The sequence below is a fragment of the Anomaloglossus baeobatrachus genome, chromosome 5 (assembly GCF_048569485.1).
Source record: "Anomaloglossus baeobatrachus isolate aAnoBae1 chromosome 5, aAnoBae1.hap1, whole genome shotgun sequence".
In the NCBI taxonomy this organism is placed as follows: Eukaryota; Metazoa; Chordata; class Amphibia; order Anura; family Aromobatidae; genus Anomaloglossus; species Anomaloglossus baeobatrachus.
The window spans coordinates 517,866,682-517,891,329 of record NC_134357.1 but is presented as its reverse complement, the minus strand read 5'-3'; the positions used below and the strand labels follow the sequence as shown (position 1 = coordinate 517,891,329).

Sequence of the window (24,648 nt, the reverse complement as noted above, 5' to 3'; positions counted from 1 at the left end):
TTTCATCTTTTAGACCTTTACTGGCCAGCCACGCTGTGGAGTAGTTGGATGCATGTGATGGAGCATTGTCCTGCATGAAAATCATGTTTTTCTTGAACGATACAGACTTCTTCCTGTACCACGGCTTGAAGAAGTCTTCCAGAAACTGGCAGAAGGTCTGGGAGTTGAGCTTCAATCCATCCTCAACCCGAAAAGGTCCCACAAGTTCATCTTTGATGATACCAGCCCATACCAGTACCCCACCTCCACCTTGCTGCCGTCTAAGTCGGAGTGGAGCTCTCTGCCCTTAACTGATCCAGCCTCTGGCCCATCCATCTGGCCCATTAAGAGTTACTCTCATTTCATCAGTCCATAAAACCTTTGAAAAATCAGTCTTAAGATATTTCTTGGCTTAGTCTTGACGTTTTATCTTATGTTTCTTGTTCAAAGGTGGTCATTTTTCAGCCTTCCTTACCTTGGCCATGTATGGCGCACCTTGTGCTTTTTGATACTCCAGTAACGTTGCAGTTCTGAAATATGGCCAAACTGGTGGCAAATGGCATCTTGGCAGCTTCACGCTTGATTTTCCTCAATTCATGGGCAGTTATTTTGCGCTTTTTGTGCCCAACACGCTTCTTGCGACTCTGTTGCCTATTTGCCATGAAATGCTTGATTGCCAAACTTTTGAAGCATGATCACTGAACAATTTCAAGACTGCTGCATCCCTCTGCAAGACATCTCACAGTTTTGGACTTTTCAGAGCCCGTCAAATCTTTCTTCTGACCCATTTTGCCAAAGGAAAGGAAGTTGCCTAATAATTAAGCTCACCTTATATAGGGTGTTGATGTCATTACACCAGACCCCTCATTACAGAGATGTACATCACCTGATTTACTTAATTGGTAGTTGGCTCTCAAGCCTATACAGCTTGGAGTAGGACAGCATGTATAAAAAGTATCATGTGATCAAAATACTCATTTGCCTAATGATAATCAAATAAATAAATAATTCTGCACACAGTGTATACCCAAGAACTGCTATTTACCTTCTCTCTCTATATATTATAGCTGTCATGGATATGTTGCGGCCTGTCATGGACCTATCACAGCCAGCTGACAATAAAATGGCAGTGAGTACTAGAAAATCACAGAGATTGGAGCCAAGTGTTATCTGACAGTTCCTGGTTTCTGCAGCCAGCGGACTCTTTGACCTTGGGCAACTATCAGTTTTTCCACTCATTTGCTACCCTCTGACTTTCTTTATTAACCTCACCCTGGGATGGTTTGGGTTATGGTTTATAGTTGTTCCTTGTTGTGGTCTGCAGTGGTCATCTCCTGTTGCTCCAGAGACTTCTGTGGTTGCTGCTTCTCAGATAAGTGTTGCACTTTTACTATCTACCTGGGCTCAGGTGATAGCATTTGTGTTTTCCCCTGTAAAGTTTCCTGCTGTCTTCCTTTAGTGTTAGTGCTGTTGACTAGTGCTCATACCCTCCATCCTTACTTAGGGCCCTTTTGCCAGGGGAAGACAAGGCCCCATGTATCCAGCTGGGCGACTGGTGTGGAACCTGTTTAAAATCTGTTTCTGTTACCAACATAATTCTGCAGCATTTGCCTTTTCATTTTAATAATTGTATTTTTAATAATTGTTCAATAAAGATTTATACTGGTTTCATATATCTGTTTGTTTAGGAGTTTCTATCGCTGTAGGCTTTTTTACTGATCAGATCAGCCCGCATTAAAGGGACATACACAACCAAAGACATATAGCTACATCCAACGCTGTAAAGAGGTTAAGAGATGTGAGTCTGTGATAGCTTGTTCTGTACACTACAAGACAACAGCACTTCAGCATCAAGAAAGTGACTGAGTTGAATCTGTGATTTCTCTTCACATTTAGTGGTCTCTACTCACCTGTGCGGTTATCTGTAGGAATCTCCTCTTTACACCACTCATCACCCCTCATATATGTCTCTGTAGTATTAATATGGGTCAGATCATCACCCTGAAACAAAAATTGTAAAAGTCACACATAGTCATAAGAATTTATTTAGAACAGAAAAGATGATAAATGAACAGTACAATCAAAACTGACAGCAGTAGATATCACAGAGCTGCAGGTCTCCTGTATAATCCAATCTGTTGGAGCCTAAATCTAACCAACAGTCTCCATAATCAGAAAATTGTGAGAAGATCCAGACAACATCTAATGTCTATGATCAGTTTTATCCTGTCATCTCCATCAAGTATAAAACATACACTGAATGGCCACATTATTAGAGACTCCCTTCTAGTAGAGTGTTGGATTTATTTTGGCCTCCACAACTCCAGTCATTTGTTGTGTAATAGATTCTACTAGGTAATTGAAGAGATCTTCAGGAATATTGGCCCATGGGGACAGGAAAGCTCCTTGCAGTTGCCACAAATGAAGTGGAGGTTCTGATTTACTATGGACATCCTATTCTATCTCTTCCCAGAAAAGCTCTATAGGATAAAATCTGAGGATTGTGAAGGTCAGGGAAGGAAGAAAAACTCACTGTCAAGTTCCTTGGAAGCAATCTATGACTATGTGACTATTATGACATGGTGTATGGTCCTTCTATCATGAGGTGATAACCTTTCTGTGCTAAAAAATGTGTGAATTCGCAAACATTAGTTGGAAAAACAGCATTCTATTCAATTGCAGTTTGCATAACTGTACACCCCTTGTTCCCAAGAACATTTTTTATATCTTCCTTGACAAGTTGTTTATAACCACAGGATCCACCATCATTGGATGTTTCTCCTCAATCACAACAATCTTAGTATACTCTTGAAATTGCACGTAAAAATCTCATGACTGTTACAATTTTTTTTTTTTGTAAAAAATACTCGAATTGCCCAAGTTGCACCAATGAATATTTCTCATTCAAAGTCACTCAGATCACTCATTCTAATGGTATTCACAGTGAAAACTGATCACTTCATTTCATGATGCACTCCGGGGTCACAGGTCAAATTTCCATACAGAGAAGCTCCAATCATGAAATGACATTCTCTTTAATAAACTAGCTATTCAGAGTATAACACTGGTCGAAAACAAGACTGAAAACATGACTGAGCACAAGACCTTCACAGTCGTCTACATATCATAGCGGAGATTTCATGGCACCTTCTCTCCATCTACCTGACGATCCTGAGGAACATCAGGATCTTCTTGCTTACAGTCCTGTGGAGGAAGAGGATGGGGACATCTCTCAGGTGTTGTCCTCTTACTGGATAGAACTGGAGGAAACACATACAGGGACTGAATTCATTCTTTACATACAGATAATTATAGGTCATGTGTATTTAGTCCTGTCTATTACCTGATGGTGTGAGGGGCTGGGGAACCTCCATCATGACGTCCTGGTACAGATCTTCGTGTCTTTCTAAATACTCCCACTCCTCCATGGAGAAATAGATGGTGACATCCCGACACCTTATAGGAACCTGGCACATACAATGATACCGTCATCCCCCGATCCCTTCATAGGGTTACTGTATAATGTCCCAGCATTCCCAGCAGTGTCACCTCTCCAGTCAGCAGCTCAATCATCTTGTAGGTGAGTTCTAGGATCTTCTGGTCATTGATGTCCTCATGTATCAGGGGGTGAGGTGGAGGCCCCGTGATTGGGCTCAGGGGTCTTCCCCATCCCTCAGACACAGGGGCCTGACAGCGCTCACTAGAGGTCTTCTTCACTACTGTGTAATCCTGGTTATGGAGAGACACATTAATAAATCTCACTACAGACATTTCCAGAGTCCTCACCTCTCCAGTTCTGTCCATCTGTTATTCCCATAGATAAGAATGATGTAATGTGACGTCATCAGAATCTCTCACCTCTCCAGTAAGCCGGAAGAGGATCTCTAGGGTGAGGTGCAATATCCTCTCCATCATCTTGTCCCTGTCCCTATCCATCCTTGATCAGTCAATCAGGAGAATTCTCTTATATAGAAGATCTGAGAGGATCCAGTATTGTAGGGACCATATATCTAGTGCGCCGAACTGCACACTAAATATATGGTTGCTCTGTGCTTACAGGACCTGTGATGATCTCACATGGAGGGGAGGAGTCAGGGGTCACATGATCAGTTTCTCAGTGCATTTCTCTGCTGTGCTGTAACCAGGCTGTGTTCACTCCTCTTTATAGCTGGAGTCTATCTGCCCAGACATGTAGATTTTTAACCGATATAGTGGCATCATTTTAAGCTAGGTTCCCAGTATACAGCGAATACCTTGCCGTGGTGTCCGGGCTCACGTGCATTGGCCAATACATAAGCAAAATATGTTTGTTTTTTTTCAAATATTCCTATAGCAGTAATGCAATACCAGAGTTCCCTTATTGATTGTTAGCATTTTAGAGTTCAACTGTATGTGTTTTGTAGTTATGTGTTTTTAGCTAGCACCTGTTCACACCTGTTGTATGTGCATGTGTTTTTGATATATCTGCTGTGCTGGGTGTCATGGGGCTGGATGAGGTGAAGTTTATGTGTGGGGTCAGGAGGGATTTACAGTGTGAATGTAGTAGAGTTGTGTGTACATGGTGTACGAAGAGGAGCTGTGTGTTTACAACATATACGAAGCAAAGCTCTGTGTGTATGTGTGTGGAGCTGCATGTGAACGATGTGTACAGCGTGGGGCCATGTGTATACGAGGTGTATGGTAGTGATGGGCAGTCCGGCTCTTTTTAGTCATCCGGTTCCTATGGCTCCGTTCACCAAAAAGAGCCGGCTCTTTCAGCTCGTTCTCGGCTCCTTATTAAATATGTGTTCACCCCAGGTGAACACATATTTAAGATTATAGTGACGCCGCCAAAGCCCCGCCCACCCGCAGCTAAGCCCCGCCCACTTACAGGCGGCCAATTAGATTGCTGAGTAAGCGGAGTTTAGCCGCGGGTGGGCGGGGTTTGACGGCGAAAAGAGCCGTTTAGATATTTTTAGTGGCTCACACTTATGATCCGGCTCCTGTCGTTCACAGCAGGGAGCCGGATCTTTGTGTCGGATCATTCGCGACCGACACATCACTTGTGTATGGACCGCAGCGGTGTGTGTGTGTGTGTGTGTACAATATGTACAGAGAAGAGCGGTGAAATGTTACCAAATAAAGTCATGTGCATTTACTACTTTTTTAGATTTTAATTTTTTTTTAGGTAGACATAATTTCAACCGATAGTCTAACATGTCTAATAATAATAATAATAATAATAATAATAATGTTGATCAATATAAGGTAAAAACCCCATGGGACTGACACTAAGCTCCATATTAGGGGAACAATTCCTTCCCAACTCCGTATACAGTAATCAGGCTAGTTCCTTGGATCGGTAAACACTGTGGGGAAACAAGTAGCCCCAGACCATAGGATGATACCTTTGGAAAAAGATATCTTAGGTAATATGCTGACATAAAGGGAATCTGTCACCAGAATTTTGCATATAAGCTGAGGACAGAATGCTGCAAGTGTTAAAAACTAAAAAAAATCTGTGTTTCTCTTATCTGTGTGCAAGCTACTGTTTCCTCAAACTAAAGGGTTTATTGCTCTGATTAACATTGGTGTGTCTCTTCTAGGGGTGCAGAGCAGACCACCATGCCCCTTGCTGGGATTGTTTATGAACTGTGAGGTGTCAATTTCTATTGAAAGCCTGGTGTGGGCGGGGAGCAGATCCCAGCTCTGCTAGACTCAATTCTGAGATAAGGTTTGAACAGGTGCACCCTGTAATCTAATTTAAATATGGTTAGTTTCCGAACCTCTATGCCTACATTATGTTGCTCTCAGATGAGGTAGAAAAATCTGATGCCACATTCCCTTTAAGCGAGTTGTGTAGGCAACGCCTATGAAGTCGCTGCTGCTGCCGCAAGGCTGGGGAATCACCTCCACCATGATGCTTGAAGGAAAAAACAAATCACGTTTTTAGGCTGCACTAACCGAAATGAAAATCCTTGATCCAATAATATATAAAAAAGTGTTTTTTTATTCCACAACGCATTTCCACACCAGACTAGGGTCTTTTTAAAACCACCTCTCAACCTTTGTTCCCTAGATCAACTTTATATCACAAAATCTAGTCATAATAACCTGTAATAATATATTTTTGAACAATGTTGTCCATGCTTTCCTAATGTAAGTGTAGCGTACCTAGCAGTACAATTATTAAAGACTTCAGCAGGACCCATGATTTTATGGAAGGAACCTACAATATTCGTTATCATACCGGGGTTGGTTTGTATTGGACCCTGTGTGTAAGCTCTAATCCTAACCATGTTGGCCAACATTCTGCCAGCTTTTTTTCAACTCTGTGTTGATTAACTTCTTGTACTGAGTTGTAAAAAATTGTTCACGTTTTTCTACCCAGGTGTTAAAGACTCTCTGCTCTAAAAGACATTTCTCCTTCCTTACTCTTTGCATTAGGTTTTTGTTTAAAGCATGAACTGTATATGCCTCTCTTAACCTAACAGTTAGGCCTAGGACACACGGCAAGAAAAATGGTGCGAGTGGAATGAGATAAAAAAAAAAAAAAAAAAAAAAAAATCGCATTCCACTCAGACCAATATTACTCTATGTGCCCGCTCCCATGAGCAATTAATTTCTCGGTCTTAATCGGACCAAGAAAACAGTCACAGCATGCTGCAAGTGGAACGCGATCCTGTTCCACTCGCACCCATGCCAGTCTATGGTAAGAGAAACATCGCACTGCTCTTGCGTTACACCGGTGTAACGCGAGAGCAATGCAATTCTTGCATCAGCCGTCAACGGAGAAGAGAGGAAGATAAATCCCTCCCTCTCCTCTGCAGCACCGGCCCTCCCCTCCTCAGCACCGCCCCCCCTCCGCTGCAGCTGCGATCGGACCACAGTCGCATGACCCTTGCATGACACTCGGCTCTCACTGTGCTGCCAGCGTGAGCCAAGTGTCATGCGAGGATCACACATAACCCCGTGTGGCTTCAGCCTTACCTTGTTATACTTTATATCAACTGACTTCTTTAATGAGGAAACATCCTAACCTATTTTGAAGGGAGCCTCTCTGTACATGCTGACCTGAGGGAAGGGTTAGAGTGAACAGGCAGGAAGTGAGGCAGAACAGTGTTGGTGAGGAGAAAGAGCGGTCGCTGTTTGAGAGCTTTTGTTGTGTGAGCTTTCCAGGACCAAACGCTAGGACAGGACACCGGGGTCCTCGGTTATTGGGTGCTAACGGCCCAGTAGCAAAAACCTGGAGCATAAAATTCTACATTTCCTGGCCGACCTTAGTTCCAAGATGCAGCAGCAAAACAGAACCCGGGATTGCAGTAATACAAGAGGGTCCCATAACCAGTTCGCACTGCCCGTCACGGGTACATTCATCTACAAGTAAAGAGAGAGAAGGGGACGCTGTGCTGCTCCAGGCCACAGTGGCTCCCACCAAGAGCACATTAAGGAATGCCTCCAACCCGCCAGGCAAGGAGAGTAGGTTAACCACCTGCCGTATGTGGTGCTGCATTTGGCGTCACGAACAGGATAATGTGCCCATCCAACCGGGTACTATGCGTCTACCGAACTGTGTTAAAACAAATTTGCTAACAAGGACTGTGTATAACGTTATTTTTCAAAGCGGTGGCTGCCATTAGCTGTGCAGTGCGGGAAGAAATGGCGCAAAGAGAAACCGGAGCGGCTGCCAGTTAACCGCTGATTCCCCAGTAAGACGCGGGACCCGGTTGAGGTTCACCAAGGGGGAGCAAATGCTAACCAAGCAGGGCACCCGGTCGCCGCCACCACCATGGCATCGACAGTATTGCTTTCCATGCCTTATATGCCAAGGTCGACATGGCTACCCCAGTATTCCGGAGCGTCGCAAACTTTGAATGACTTTCAAGAGAGACTGAGCAGCTTGTTCAATGTGTAACCCCTGACCGAGAGCCAGAGAGTCGACATATTAATTGGCCAATTGACCGATACAGCTCAGCGGGAGGCCAGGTCCTGGCCGGACACCGACAAGGGAACTGTAGCTCAAGCCCCGGCATGGCTAAGAGACACCTTAGACATCCGAACGGCAGCAGAGATAAAAGTGGAGATTTTGAGGTGCAAGCAAAGGGTGCAGGGACTACGCTTTGAACTTGCAAGAGGCACTGAGGGCGGTGAAACAAGTGGATCCTGGGAGTGTGCATTATGGGAACCGACTGCTGATTGAACAGTTCATCGAGGGGTCCCTGTCTAATTCCCACTGGGCCCAGCTGCGTATACTGGCCCTCCAAGACCCTAACCTAGACTTTGCCCAACTTAAGGACCAAGTCATCCGGGTGCTGCAGGATTCAATCCCGAGTGACATTGCTCCAACCCGGTTCCCTTCCACAATGTATCCGGAAGTGGAGCCCTTAGCTCAGACGACCATGAAGGTAGATGCCCAGCTTCTGAATATGTGGCGCCCCTGACCCGTCAGGCACTACTGAGTATTGCACCCATGCTGGGACAGTACTTCCAGGTAATCCTAAGGGCCAGAATGAGGTGTATGCACAGACACATAGCAACCAGTTCTCCCACACCATTAGATGGGACCCTTGGGCAGTCTCCGGAGGGGTCTGGCCTTCAAATCTTGTCAAGGGGTGAAGCGGAGGGGCTGGGAGCTAGAAAGTGCAGAGGTTGTCAGGAAAGGACGAGAGCCAGTCTGGTAGTGGTGAGCGGCGGTCGCAAGGCACATACGCGCACGGCCACTAGTCAGACCCTGCACGGGGTAGTAGCCGTTAGCGGGGGAGAACGGTCACCTGGTCAGTTAGTACGGAGTTGCCGGTGACTAGGCACGTACGGGGTACAGGTCCCTAGAGCAGACTCCAATGTAATGACCTGCTAAACCTGCCGGTGAGGGGAACTACAGGTACCTCACCGACCTTACAGAGTCCGAGCCTTAGCAGCAACGCAGGGACCCATAAGGGGACAGAGCCTGAAGCCATCTCACTTGGTCTATGCTGAAGGCAAACAGGCCGAACACAGGGGAGAAAAGGCAGTAGCGACTCCCTGGATAGACCTTCATGGTACTTCATGTCAGGGGGTTATCCGAACACAGAGTGCTAGGAAGGCGAGCTAACAGGTTACCCTCAGACTGGCCCGAAGGAACCCTGGTCTTACCTGGTGAATCACAGCAACGCCCGGGTCAGCTCACAACAACATCAGAGTGAGTAAAAACCAGTTGAAAGACTTTTGGACTCAGCCTGTGTTATTCTGGGACCCACTACCCTGCTCACCCGAGCCCCTGGGGCCTGCCTCACTCACGGGAGGCTACATCATCTGGCTGCAGACCCCATCACCCCAGACACTCGTAAAACCTGCAGCGGCAGTCATCCACATCTTTGACTGCAAGGCGTGAGTGGCGTCATGACATATAAAATAAAAACTGACATTACCTGCTACCATATCGAACAAGTCCTGTGGCGTCCCTGAAGAGGATCATCACCCCTGGGGCATCACATCTTCTTTTTGGCGTCACAAACAGGATTGTGGACTAGACCCGTTCAGACGGGTGCCAGTGTGCCTCGGCGGTCCGATTGAAAAATTTGAATTGCCACCATTTTCTTTGTCACCGTTGAAAGTGTTTGCAATTCAAAAGACTGTAGCTCGCACAGAAGAAGTAACCGCCCACGGAGAGGCGTGACCGTCCCAGAATCCCAAGAGCGCTCTGACCCCACGAGAGGAGGAGATGGGGGCTGATCTGTCCCAGTCCTGTGGGAGGAGAAACGAAACTAAGGCCAAAATCTGAGAAGCTGATGAGCGAGGGAAGGAGCAAGATGGCGTCGGCAGAGGGTGATCAGAGGGAGCAGGGCTGGTCAAGGCCCATGACGGCAGAGGAGCTGGAAGCGGAGGTTGAAAGGATTGCTGACCGCATGGAGGAACAGCAGAAACGGGAAGTAGCCGCCTGGAGACACAGAATGCTGATGGCAATCCGAAACCTGCGGCTGTCCGTGCAGCGGGGCCCGCCTGGAGGCGCCGCCCATGCTCAGCCCAAACCACCATCAGCGACAGAGATCCCGCCACTGGATGTCTCCGGCCCGACTCTGAGGGAGTCCGATGCAACCCCCTCCTTACCTGGTGTGCTGATCCCGCCGGCACTACCATCAGAAGCCGGTGCGACGCCCATGCCGTCCCGACCTGAAGCGGTCGCAGCACCCTCTCCGCTGGAGAGGGATCCGGGTGCCCTGCCCTCAGCTCACCTGGTTGTTAAAGGCCCGGTCATCGAGCTGCTGCTTACCAGACCTGAAGCAGTCGCACCACCCTCTCCATTGGAGAGGGATCCTGAAGACCCACCACCATCCTGCCCAGCTGCCGAAGGCTCGACTCCAGAGCTGCCACGTACCCGACCGGAGGAGGTCGCAGCACCCTCTGTAAGAGAGGGAGACCATGAGGCCGCGCTGCTGTCCCCCCGCCGACCGGAAGAGGTTTCAGCACTCTCCGCCAGGGAGGGAGAACAGGTCCTGCAGCCAGTGGCAACCGCCATCCCATCACCTACCCGACTTAACCAGATTGCAGCAAACCTCAGCAGGGAGGAAGAATGCAGAGCGCGTCACTCACCTGGTGGCCCGCTGATGATCAGGTGATGTTGCTACGAAGGAAGGCCCACCCCTTGGTCATCTTAACATCGCAACCCCGCAGAGAGCAACGACGGGTGAAAGACAGTTGCCCACAACCCCTTGTAGAGCCCATCCCGGGAAGTGAGCAGTTGGAGGCCCAGGACCTGCAAGAAAAGCAGTCCCTTCGGCGGGCTGGATCCCAGTCTCGAGGTCCCCTCCACCTTGGAGTAGTGGAGGAGTTCAATTGCCGCAAGGGGTGGGGATTTATTGTGGAAGCAGGAGTAAAAGAGTGGATTTTTGTGTCCCGGCGGGATGTGCCATCCCATCTGCAGCGGGGTCACCCTGGCCGTGACCTGTACATGGGGGACGTGGTGGAATTTACACTGCAAATGGGGGAGAGAGGCTGGTTCGCTTTGGATGTGGTGCAATGTCCAAAGGGAACCTCGGTGAGCCAAGGCTCCACCCCCACCGCTTCAACCTGGTCCCCATTGTCACCACTGCCAGGGGACGCCTATGAGATGACCTCCAAGGGTCAGTGCACTGAGGTAACAAGCACTGACCTTGGAAGGAGAAAGTCAATTTAAGGAAGTCAATTTAGTATAGTCAATATAGTCAATTTTATATACTTTAACTGTCATAAAACATTTTAAACTAACGTTCAAGAAACATGTGCCCGCAAGGACATTTGCGTGAACTTTTTAAATATACTTAGCACCAGGTTATGTGCACTTTATATGGACCATAGGTTATGAACTGGCTATAACCACAAACTCTCGCAGCGTTCATAGTTACCCCAATGGTACCAACCCCAGAGTGTGCCTGTTGAAGGGCATGGCTCTGCACCACCAAGGGGGCACACCTGTTTATGGGGCCTGCTCTCCAACACAAAGAAACGAAGCAGGTAGGCCTGTTTATGGGGCCTACCCTACGCCACCAGGACAAGGAGGACTGTCGCCAGAATGGTTTACGGTGGACCAGGCCGAGACCAGGTCACCAAAAGGATTGGTGATTATTCCATATTCGGGTCTTGGGTTAAAGACTCGTGGGTGGTGGGTTGTGGTGGTATGGTACCTGGTATGTTTACATGTAAATATCTCCCCTGTGTGGGAAAAACTTGTGTTATGCTTTTCTTGTCTTTGCAGAATGTGCTGTTGATATCCAAGGGGAATGTGGCGCCCCTGACCCGGTCAGGCACCACTGAGTATTGCACCCATGCTGGGACAGTACTTCCAGGTAATTCTAAGGGCTAGAATGAGGTGTGTACGCACAGATACATAGCAACCAGTTCTCCCACACCATTAGATGGGACCCTTAAGCAGTCTCCGGAGGGGTCTGACCTTCAAATCTTGTCAAGGGGTGAAGCGGAGGGGCTGGGAGCTAGAAAGTGCAGAGGTTGTCAAGAAAGGAGGAGGAGAGCCAGTCTGGTAGTGGTGAGCGGTGGTCGCGAGGCGCATATGCGCGCGGCCACTAGTCAGACCCTGCAAGGCGTAGTAGCCGTTAGCGGGGGGAGAATGGTCACCTGGTCAGTTAGTATGCAGTTGCCGGTGACTAGGCACGTACGGGGTACAGGTCCCTAGAGCAGACTCCAATTTAATGACCTGTTAAACCTGCCGGTTAGGGGAACTACAGGTACCTCACCGACCTTACAGAGTCCGAGCCTCAGCAGCAATGCAGGGACCCATAAGGGGACAGAGCCTGGAGCCATCTCACTTGGTCCATGCTGCCGGCAAACGGGCCGAACACAGGGGAGAAAAGGCAGTAGCGACTCCCTGGATAGACCTCCATGGTACTTCATGTCAGGGGGTTATCTGAACACAGAGTGCTAGGAAGGCGAGCTAACAGGTTACCCTCAGACTGGCCCGAAGGAACCCTGGTTTTAACTGGTGAATCACAGCAACGCCCGGGTCAGCTCACAACAACATCAGAGTGAGTAAAAACCAGTTGAAAGACTTGTGGACTCAGCCTGTGTTATTCCGGGACCCACTACCCTGCTCACCCGAGCCCCTGGGGCCTGCCTCACTCACGGGAGGCTACATCATCTGGCTGCAGACCCCATCAGCCATAAAAAATTCATAAAACCTGCAGCGGCAGTCATCCACATCTCTGACTGCAAGGCGTGAGTGGCGTCACGACATATAAAATAAAAACTGACATTACCTGTTACGATATCGAACAAGTCCTGTGGCGTCCCTGAAGAGGATCATCACCCCTGGGGCGTCACAAATAGAGACTTGTCTGTCGACCTGAGGCTTCAGGTCCAAGAGCTGTCTAGGAATGTGGCCATCCTGGCAAAGGCCGTGCAGACAATGAAAGTAACCCCACAGCCCACAGACACTGGGCTACCCACCAGACCAGGCAGCATCACGAGACGCTGGCAGAAGAGTAATCCACTAACCCGGGGCCGGGTTGGTGATTGCTGTGACCTCGCCGGGCGGCCGATTTGCCGCCACTGTGATAAGGCTGGACACTATGCCCAAGACTGTCCTCCGAGCCTGCAGGTCCCTGGGGCCAGGGACCGACCCTCGGGTGTGGGAAAATTCAATCTATCTGACTGGCAGGACAACTATGTGGGAGGGCGAATGGTTCTACCGGTTGTGCTAGATGGAATCCGGATGAACGCCCTCTTAGACACTGGGTCCCAGGTGACGACGATACTTTATATATTTTACAAAAGGTATTGGGCCGATTCTGACCTGACCCGTGGCCCCGATACAGACTTCTCTATAATAGCCAGTAATGGCCAGCCTTTGCCACAGGTGAGCTATAAGGAAGTGACTATCAAGGTGGGGCAGGTGGAACTGAAGTCACAGGGAATGATAGTTGTGGATATTGACCAGTGTACTTGTACCCCAATGATGACTATCGGCTCTAATGTGGTAGAGAATTGTTTTTCTGAAGTGATTGCTCTATTGCAGCAGGTGGCCGAGACGGCCAGTGGCGAGCCACAGTGAGAACTGCAGAAAGAGATTAGAGCCTTAATGCAGAAACAACAGATTGAGCAGGCTGGGGGGGAAATTGGTAGCATCCGTGTGAGTGATTCCTTCCCCAATGTGGTTCTCCCAAGGAGTGAAATGATAATTTGCTTTCGGGCAGCAATAGGCCTCCGGGGACAAGACTATCAGGCCCACGTGGAACCCGTGAATTTGGAAGATAGGCCCGACATCATGACAGCCAGGGGAATGGTGGCCATCCGCCAGGGGACAGTGCCCGTCCAAATTTTGAATTGTAGGGAGGAGGTAAAATTGCCCCGGTACGCCACCATAGCCAAGTTGCTCACAGTTAACAACAGTGCCATTGCAGCAGCTGGGCCGCTGACTCCATCCATTCCAGTAGGGGAAGACAGTGACGAGGATTCCCTGGATGATTGGTGCCAGCAGTTACATGTTGGTACTGACACTACACCTCCCCACCAAAAACAAGGGGTTCACCAGGTAGTACGGGAATATGAGCGGGTATTCAGTAAACACCCTTTAGACTTCGGGCAGGTAGAGGGAATTCGTCACCAGATCCCCATCGGAAATCATCCTCCCATTAAAGAGAGATACCGCCCCATAATCCCGGCTCAATACTAACGGGCCAAAGAAATGTTGAGGGAAATGAAAGAGGCTGGAGGAATTAGGGACAGCTGCTCCCTGGGGCATAAGAACTTTGAGACCGTCCTTTCTATACCTGGATGAGGTCATTGTGTACTCAAAAACATATGAAGATCATCTGCAGCACCTGGCTAAAGTGTTCAAGGCCCTGTCTGGGTTTGGTCTCAAGGTAAAACCCTCCAAATGTCTCCTGCTGAAGCCAAAAGGTGCAGTATTTGGGACACATGGTCAGCGCTGAGGGGGTGGTTTCCGACCCAGACAAGATCACTGCCATCTGGGACTGGCCCAGGCCCACTACCATCAGAAAAGTGTGGCAGTTCCTCGGCCTAGTAGGCTACTATCGAAGGTTTATTAAGGGCTTCACTATAATAGCGTCACCCCTTCAAGACCTCCTAGTAGGCCAAGCCAAGAAACGGAGCCTCTCGTTTGAATGGGCAGACCAACAAGATGCGTCTTTTATCCAGCTGAAGAAGGCCCTGATGGGGTAAGAGATACTGGCTTACCCGGACTACGGACAACCCTTCGTTCTGTATACCGATGCCAGCAATGTGGGACTGGGAGCTGAATTGTTCCAGGTGCAAGGAGAGCAGGAGAAGGTGATAGCTTATGCCAGCCGGAAGCTTCGGCCTACTGAACGGAACCCCGAAAATTACAGTTCCTTCAAACTAGAATTCCTAGCTGTGGTTTGGGCAGTCACCGAGTGGTTTAAACACTATTTGACCTTGGCGAGATTTACAATATATACTGCTTGGAGCGTTGGAGCAGAGGTGGATGGCCCGGCTGTCCAATTATGACTTAACAATCAATTATCGGGCGTGCCGGGAGAACGCAAACGCTGATGCCCTATCCCGAAAGCCTCACCTTCCAGAAGCTGATGAAGACTTAGGGGTACTTTACACGCTGCGACATTGCTACCGATATATCGTCGGGGTCATGTCGTTAGTGACGCACATCCGGCGCCGGTAGCGACATTGCAGCGTGTAACACTAATGAGCGACAATCAAAGATCGCAAAATCGTTCCAAAACGGTGATCGTTGACACGTCGTTCATTTCCTTATTATCGCTGCTGGCACCGGTACGATGTTGTTCATCTTTCCTGCGGCATCACACATCGCTATGTGTGACACCGCGGGAGCGACGAACATCTCCTTACCTGCATCCACCGGCAATGCGGAAGGAAGCAGGTGGGCGGGATGTTACATCCCGTTCATCTCCGCCCCTCCGCTTCTATTGGCCGGCCGCTTAGCGACACGGCAGTGATGTCGCTATGACGCCGAACGCACCTCCCCCTTGAGGGAGGGATTGTTCGGCGGTCACAGCGTCGTCGCTGACAAGGTATGTGCGTGTGACGCTGCCGTAGTGATAATGTTCGCTACGGCAGCGATCACCAAATGTCGCACGAGCTATCGCGCTCGACATCGCTAGCAATCGCTATCGATGTCGCAGCATGTAAAGTACCCCTTAGACGAGCTAGAGGAAGTGGAAATGCCGGCTTTCTATTGCTACTGTGCCTCACAATGCTCACACCAGGCCGAGAAGTGGCCAGTGGTCGAGCACGTGGCGTCCCTCAACCCTTTGTCCCACCATAAGTGAGAGGAAGTCCATTCGGCTGGTCATAGAACTGTTAACTCAAGCTGATTCGTCCCCGTGTTCAAATGCTCCCCATTAAGCGCAACAACTGTGGAAGGAGAAAGGGAAACTGTTCCTCAGTCGAAAAACACTATGTAGAAGCCACTGTGACTCTCGAAGTAATAAACCAGTCTAGCAGATAATAGTTCCACGGAGGGAAGTCTAGATGGTACTAGAAGCCTATCATGATGGGGCTGGACATTTCGGATGGAAGAAGTTAGAGGCCCTGCTTCGCACCCGCTTCTTCTGGATTGGTATGTGTCAAACAATTGAGAACTGGTGGCGAGACTGTGGTCCCTGCAGCTTGAGACAAAGAGATCAAGAGAGTCAAAGAGCCCTTCTGTAGCCAATCATCACAAACTGCAGCCAAAGCATTCCAGAAGTATGTCTGTCCGCCCCATGGTTATCCTGAGAGTGTGCTTACTGATCGAGGCCCAGCTTTGAAGCTGAGGTGTTCCAGGAGTTCTGCCACCTGTACGGCTGCAAGAAGATTAGGATAACCTCGTATCACCCCCAGTGCAATGGGCTGTGCGAAAAAATGAACCAGAACCAGGTACTGCTGGACCTGCTGAAGACTCTACCCTTGGAAGGCAGAAGCCTGTGGCAGGAGAAGTTACCCGACTTGATAGACATGTACAATCACATCCTGGTGAAATCCACTAACTGCACCTCCGCCTACCTGATGCGGGAAAGACCTTGCAGGTTGCCCATTGACTTGGAAATGGGAGTCCTAGTACCCGAGGCAGCTCACCCAGAGGTCGAATGGGACACAGAATGACAGCGGCAGTACCGCCAAGTCCAAGAATGTGTGGAACGAAGTTTGCCCCAGGCAAGGTTGAGGCAGGAGAGGGACTACAACCAAACCACTCCAGCTACTCCCCTAGCACCTGGGGAGCAGTTTCTAAAAAGAAAGCGGAGAGGACACAAGTTGGACGACCAGTGGGAGGCCGAACCGCACACTGTCCTACCGGCAGCCTTTGACAACCCTAAGGTGTGCCTCATCAGCAAAGATGGGGGAAGAACCTCTGCAACTGTTTCAAGGTACCATCTGAAGGCATGCCCCAGTCAGCTGAAAAATAAGGAAGACAATTCAGGACTTCCCCAGGCCCCAGAACCGGAAGAGACCATTCAAACTGTCCTTGGAGCATTACCTAAGACCTGGACGCGGTTGAATCAAGCTATTTCAGTCCCATGCCTGACGTTCACCCAAGTGATCTCACCAATACCAGCGGAAACTCACGAACAGCCTGAAGATTAATTGCCAGGAGAGAAAGATGTTGCACCAATGGAGGAGTCGGGGAACTTGCCTCCTGTCCACGGCGAATCTGTCATGCTCACGATGAGTCTAGGGAGTAGCACCTGTCAACCTGTTGTGCCAGAGAGCCCTGGGCCCCCCTGCAGTATGGCCATAAGCAGCCAGGATGGGTCAATGAATGTACCAGGTAGAGAGGAATCACAGTCCATCTTGCGTAGGTTGCAGCGGAGCACTCAGGGTCAAAAACCGGTTCGATATTGAGAGTTAAGGGAAACCAATGTATAATAGAAACTATGTAAAATGATTAATATATATACTTTGTCACTGGAAAATTGTATTATTTGTAATGTATTGTATTATTCTCTTTTTATTTTCTCAGTCCAGGAGTACTGATTTTAACCAAGAGGGAATGTGGCACCCCAGTGGTTACGGGAGCTACAGTGATGTTGTTCTCCTCACCGGGATCAATGCTATGTGTTGTGAATGTTAGTTATGTTTTGGCTGCTGGGAGGCTCCCTCTGGTGGCCAGGAATGGTTTGGACTTGGACCAGGTGTGTTGTGCAATGGGCGTTTCCTTTGCTAACTCTCTGCTTATTTAAATCTTGGTCTGATAGCAGGCTATGCCGGATGTCAGTTGTTCTTTGTATCACCAGCCTGCTTCATTCTGCTCCACACCACATCTACCCCAGATAAGTGCTTGCTCTTTATTTATTGTTTGGTTCTTTTGCTCTTATCTGGGTTTGTCATTTGCTGTGGTTGTTTTCAGTTTATTTGCATGCAGGGATTTTCCCCCTCAGTTGCTTGGCTGGGGAACTCCCTGCAGTTCTGTTTGGAGTATAGCTCCTTTGGGTCCATGTGTTTGTGGCTTGTTGAATTTGTTATGATTCTTGTTTTCTGTTCATTGGTATGACAAGGGCACCTGGTATAGGACAGAGTTCAGATCATGCGATCTGAGGGCCTTTTTGTACTATCAGGAATTTGGAATTTTGCAGGGTTTTTCTCTGGCCACCATCAGTCCCTTTCCTGTCCTTTCCTATTTTAGTCAGTGGGGGCCTCACGTTTTGCTAATCCTGTCATCTATCTGTGTATTGTGTTTTTCCTATATCACTGCAGTCTTTGAATGTGGGGGGCTTGCTATTCTTGTCTATTTTCTGAGGCAGAGAGTTATTCATCTTTCCTTCCTTTAGGATAGTTAGTTCTCTGGCTGGGTTCTCGGTGCACAGGATGTTAGTTCACCCCTCGGCTACTTCTAGTTGTGATGGTTAGTAAGGGGATGGCGGTCAGATTAGTTGCCAATGCTCTTGTCACCTTTTACCAATGATTTGTGGTGGTCTTACATGGTTCCGGATCATAACAGTACATCTGGCCAACAAATTTAAAGGGCGCTCTTAAGAAGGAAGAAAAAAAAAAAAAAAAAGTCTGCTGAGAGTTTGTTTTTTTTTTTTTTTGTGTTTTTCCTCTTCTTCTTTGGGTTCCGTGGAAGATTTCTTTTTTCTAGCATGGATGAATTTGGTGAGCGTGTTGCTCATCTTGATGCTAAGGTTCGTCGTATAGAGTCTTATCTTGCACAGACTCCCCTTGCTGAGCCTAAGATTCCCGTTCCTGAATTTTTTTCGGGAGATAGGTCGAGATTTTTGAGCTTCAAAAATAATTGTAAATTATTTTTTGACCTGCGCCCTAAGTCCTCAGAGAATCCCATACAGCAGGTTAAGATTGTCATCTCCTTACTGCGTGGTGACCCTCAGGACTGGGCCTTCTCTTTAGCGTCTGATGATCCGATTCTCAGTGATGTGGACTCCTTTTTTTCAGGCCTTGGGTTTATTATATGACGAACCCAATATTGTGGACCAAGCAGAAAAATTCTTGTTGTCCTTAACTCAGGGTTTGGATTCTGCAGAAACGTTTTGTCAGAAATTTTGAAAGTGGGCGGTCCTTACCAAATGGAATGATGATGCGCTTGCGACTCTTTTTCGGAAGGGTGTTGCTGATTCTGTGAAGGATGTAATGGTAGGATTTCCCGTCCCTTCTGGTCTTGATGCCTCTATGACCTTGGCCATTCAGATTGATAGGCGTTTACGTGAGCACAGGAAGATACCTGCTGGTTTTGTGCCTGTGGTACAGCCTTTGGAGCCTATGGAGTGTGATAGGGTCCTTTCCAATGCTAGTCGGCAGGGGTTCAGACGGAAGAATAGACTGTGCTTCTATTATGGAGACGCTTCTCATAACATCTCTGTCTGCCCTAAACGTGAAAGGAGATTGGCTACTTCTGTTACTGTGGGTTCTTTGCAACCAAAGTTTCTTTTGTTTGTCACATTGATTTGCTCATTGTCTTCCTTTTCTGCATTTGCCTTTGTGGACTCAGGGGCAGCGCTCAATTTGATGGATTTTGGGTTTGCTAGGGATTGTGGTTTCCCCATGATTCCTTTGCAAACTCCTATTCCGTTAAGGGGCATTGATGCTACCCCTTTGGCAGAACATAAACCCCAATTTTGGACCCAGGTGCCTATGAGAGTTGCACCAGCGCATCAGGAAACTTGTACATTTTTAGTATTGTATAATCTACAGGATACCTTGGTACTGGGATTTCCGTGGTTGCAGACCCATAATCCAGTTCTTGACTGGAGATCCTTGTTGGTATCTAGTTGGGGTTGTCAAGGTGTCGTCCACGTCTGCTCATGCAGTTGATGTTCCGGCCTTCTTGTCTGATTGCCGTGATGTATTTAATGACCAGGAATCTGATGATCTGCCCCCACACCGGGACTGTGACTGTGCCATTGAGTTGGTGCCCGGTTGTAAATTTCCCAAGGGGCGGATTTTCAACTCGTCTGTGCCTGAACATGATGCCATGCGGTCATACATCAGAGAATCATTGGAGAAGGGGCACATTCGGCCCTCATCTTCTCCTTTGGGTGCCGGCTTCTTCTTTGTTGCTAAGAAAGATGGTTCGTTGAGGCCTTGTATTGAATCCCGTCTTCTTAATAAAATTACGGTCAAATATCAGTACCCTTTGCCTCTGATGTCTGATCTGTTCTCTAGAGTTAAGAGTGCCAAATGGTTTACGAAACTGGATCTCAAGGGTGCGTATAATCTCATCCGTATTAAGAAGGGTGATGAATGGAAGACGGCTTTTAATACTCCTGAGGGGCATTTTGAGTACCTAGTGATGCCTTTTGGGCTCACTAATGCACCCTCCGTCTTCCAGGCCTTCATGAATGATATTTTTCGGGACCTTATTGGTAAATTTTTGATTGTGTATTTGGATGACATCTTGATTTTTTCTGATGATTGGGACTCTCATGTTGGGCAAGTACGGGCTGTTTTTCAGATACTTAAGGATCATACACTGTACGTTTAGGGGTCAAAGTGCCTCTTTGGGGTGCAAAGGATTTCTTTTTTGGGCTTCATCTTGTCTCCCTCCGCTATCGAAATGGACCCGGTTAAGGTTCAGGCTATTTACGACTGGGTGCAACCGACTTCTCTAAAATCCCTGCAGCGGTTTTTGGGGTTTGCTAACTTTTACCGTAAATTTATAGCCAATTATTCTGCCATTGTCAAACCTCTGACAGATTTGACAAAGAAGGGAGCTGATGCTGAGCATTGGACCCCAGAGGCAATTGTGGCCTTCCAGGAGCTTAAAAGGCGATTCACTTCTGCTCCAGTCATGCAGCAACCTGATGTGTCTCGCCCATTTCAAGTTGAGATCGATGCCTCAGAGATCGGAGCAGGTGCTATTCTGTCTCAACGAGACGCTACTTCGGGTAAACTTAAGCCCTGTGCCTTTTTCTCTCGGAAGTTTGCTCCTTCTGAACAGAATTATGATGTGGGGAACCGGGAATTATTGGCTATGAAGTGGGCATTTGAAGAGTGGAGGCATTGGTTGGAGGGGGCTAGGCATCAAGTTGTGGTGCTTACGGACCACAAGAATCTCATCTATCTGGAATCGGCCAAGAGGTTGAATCCTTGGCAGGCCAAGTGGGCTTTGTTTTTTACCCGGTTTAATTTTGTGGTCTCTTTTTTGCCGGGCACCAAGATTGTTAAGGCCGATGCCCTTTCCAGGAGTTTCTGCGCTGACTCTTTGGAGGATGTCGAACCGTCTACTATCCTGAATGATGGTGTAGTTTTCTTGGCTATTTCGCCTGATCTGCGGTTGGCACTGGCGGAATTTCAGGGGAATAAACCTGAGAGATGTCCTACAGGGAAACTGTTTGTCCCAGACCAATGGAGAGACCAAGTTGTCTCTGAGGTTCATTGCTCTGTTTTGGCGGGTCATCCTGGCATTTTTTGTACTCGGGATCTTGTGAGACGCTCTTTTTGGTGGCCTTCCCTGTCCCGGGATGTCCGTCGTTTTGTGCAGTCGTGTGGAGTTTGTTCTAGGTCCAAGCCCTGTTGTTCACATTCTAGTGGGCTATTATTGCCTTTGCCGGTACCTAAGAAACCTTGGACGCACATCTCTATGGATTTTATTTCAGAGCTTCCCGTCTCTCATAAAATGACTGTGATTTGGGTGATCTGTGACAGATTCTCCAAGATGGTCCACTTGGTTCCTCTATCTAAGTTGCCGCGTTCATCAGAGTTGGTGCCTTTGTTTTTCCAACATGTTGTTCTTTTACATGGTATTCCCGAAAACATTGTTTCTGACAGAGGGGTGCAGTTTGTATCCAGGTTTTGGAGGATTTTTTGCTCCAAATTAGGTGTTCAGCTGTCTTTCTCCTCGGCATTTCATCCTCAGACCAACGGTCAGACTGAAAGGGCTAACCAGACCCTGGAGACCTATTTACGGTGTTTTGTTTCTGCGGATCAGGATGACTGCCTTTGGCTGAATTTGCCCTTAACAATAGAGCTAGCTCTACCACATTGGTGTCCCCCTTTTTCTGCAATTTTGGGTATCACCCTAGGTTCCTCTCAGGGCAGCTTGAGGCATCTGACTGTCCAGGGGTGGATTCAGTGGTCAACAGAATGCAGCAGATTTGGGGGCAGGTAGTGGATAAATTGTTTCAGTCCCAAGAAACTGCCCAAAAGTTTGCCAACCGGCGTTGGACTATTGGTCCCCGGTTTAAAGTAGGGGACATGGTGTGGTTGTCCTCTAAAAATATTCCTATGAGAGTTCCATCTCCTAAATTTAAGCCCAGATTTATCTTATAAGAGTTTGGAGATTATCAACCCTGTATCTTTCCGTTTGACTCTGCCTGCATCATTTAAGATTCACAATGTCTTCCATAAGTCCTTGTTGAAGAAACATGTGGAGCCAACAGTTCCTGCAGCAGCGCCTCCTGACCCTGTTTTGGTACAAGGGGATCTGGAGTATGAGGTTGAAAAAATTCTGGATTCCCTTCGCAGTAGGCGTCAGCTTCAGTACCTTGTGAAATGGAAGGGTTATGGGCAGGAGGATAACTCTTGGGTTGTGGCTTCTGACATTCATGCGGACAGGTTGGTTCGCGCCTTCCATCATGCTCATCCCGAGCGACCCGGTGGCGTTGGTGAGGGTTCGATGACCCCTCCTCAAGGGGGGGGTACTGTTGTGAATGTTAGTTATGTTTTGGCTGTTGGGAGGCTCCCTCTGGTGGCCAGGAATGGTTTGGACTTGGACCAGGTGTGTTGTGCAATGGGTATTTCCTTTGCTAACTCTCTGCTTATTTAACTCCTGGTCTGATAGCAGGCTATGCCGGATGTCAGTTCTTTGTATCACCAGCCTGCTTCATTCTGCTCCACACCACATCTACTACCCCAGATAAGTGCTTGCTCTTTATTTATTGTTTGGTTCTTTTGCTCTTATCTGGGTTTGTCATTTGCTGTGGTTGTTTTCAGTTTATTTGCATGCAGGGATTTTCCCCCTCAGTTGCTTGGTTGGAGAACTCTCTGCAGTTCTGTTTGGAGTATAGCTCGTTTGGGTCCATGTGTTTGTGGCTTGTTGAATTTGTTATGATTCTTGTTTTCTGTTCATTGGTATGACAAAAGCACCTGGTATAGGACGGAGTTTAGATCGTGCGATCTGAGGGCCTTTTTGTACTATCAGGAATTTGGAATTTTGCAGGGTTTTTCTCTGGCCACCATCAGTCCCTTTCCTGTCCTTTCCTATTTTAGGAGGTGGGGGCCTCACGTTTTGCTAATCCTGTCATCTGTGTATTGTGTTTTTCCTATATCACCGCAGTCTTTGAATGTGGGGGGCTTGCTATTCTTGTCTATTTTCTGAGGCAGAGAGTTATTCATCTTTCCTTCCTTTAGGATAGTTAGTTCTCTGTCTGGGTTCGCAGTGCACAGGATGTTAGTTCACCCCTCGGCTACTTCTAGTTGTGATGGTTAGTAAGGGGATGGCGGTCAGATTAGTTGCCAATGCTCTTGTCCCCTTTTACCACTGATTTGTGGTGGTCTTCCATGGTTCCGGATCATAACAGCTATGCTTGGAGGCAGCGTGGGGCCCTCTCCTTGTCAGGAACATTACATGCAACATCTCCTACTCCAGGCCAGCAGGGGGAGCTCCTAAGCTGTTTTGAAAGGAGCCTCTCTGTACATGCTGACCTGAGGGAAGGGTTAGAGTGAACAGGCAGGAAGTAAGGCAGAACTGTGTTGGTGAGGAGAAAGCGGTTGCTGTTTGAGAGCTTCTGTGGGAGCTTTCCAGGACCGAGCGCTAGGACAGGACACCGGGGTCCTCGGTTACTGGGTGCCAATGGCCCAGTAGCAAAAACCCGGAGGGCAAAAGATTCTACATTTCCTGGCCCACCTTAGTTCCAAGACACAGCAGCAATACAGAACCCGGGATCACAGTAATACAAGCGGGCCCCATAACTGGTTTGCGCTGCCCATCACAGGGGACAGTCATCTTCAAGTAAAAAGAGAAAAGGGGACGCTGTGCTGTTCCAGGCTGCAGCGGCTTCTGCCAAGAGCGCATTAAGGAAGGCCTCCAACCCGCCAGGCAAGGAGAGATCCATGCTGCTTCTAGGCTAACCGGACCACTGTAAACCTGGACCAGAACACCAGACTAGTAAAGGTAAAGAGGAAACTACCAAGTTGTGTCGTCCAGTTTCTGTCGGCGTCCCAGCCCTGCACCCCATTGCACCACTACAACCCCCACCATCCTCCTGGGACCCGCTCCTCCTGTGGGGAGTGATCACACCCGAGCTTCACTACCACCAGCCCCAGCAAGGAAACTTGCAGCGGTGGCTACGCCCTGGCTGCATACCACAGGTGGCGTCACGACAAACTTTTCCCATCACCCCGCTTTCGGGGGGCCACCCGTGACATCGCCTGACCCTACCCTCAATGGCCCGACAACAAGTAGGTTAACCCCCTGCCCCATGGGGTGCTGCATTACTGGGGCATGATCAGATATTACTATGTCTTGGATAGAAATTGAGCAGCGTATACCCATTATATAGCTTGAGATGAAAAAGTAAAAAGTAAATCGATCCTGGACCATGAATCTCTAGTGTGTGAACTCTCTGTCTTGCGGAAGTAGATGTCTCCATGCATCATGAAGGTCACTGGAGTTAAGTTATGGGGAAAGCACCTATCATGTCCCCCAGTATTTGAGGTAATTCCCTAGAATGTTTTCTGTCTTCCGGGACTCAGAGTATAATATTAAAGCTTCCTCCCAAGATTTTATTGGGATCTTCTTGTAATGTTATTTCTAGTTGGTAGGAAAAATAT

At 48.2% G+C, this 24,648-nt stretch overlaps 1 pseudogene; it reads right to left on the bottom strand.

The window, feature by feature from the left end:
• LOC142312870 (uncharacterized) overlaps positions 1-24,648 on the bottom strand; it is a 128,969-nt pseudogene that overhangs the window by 95,092 nt on the left and 9,229 nt on the right.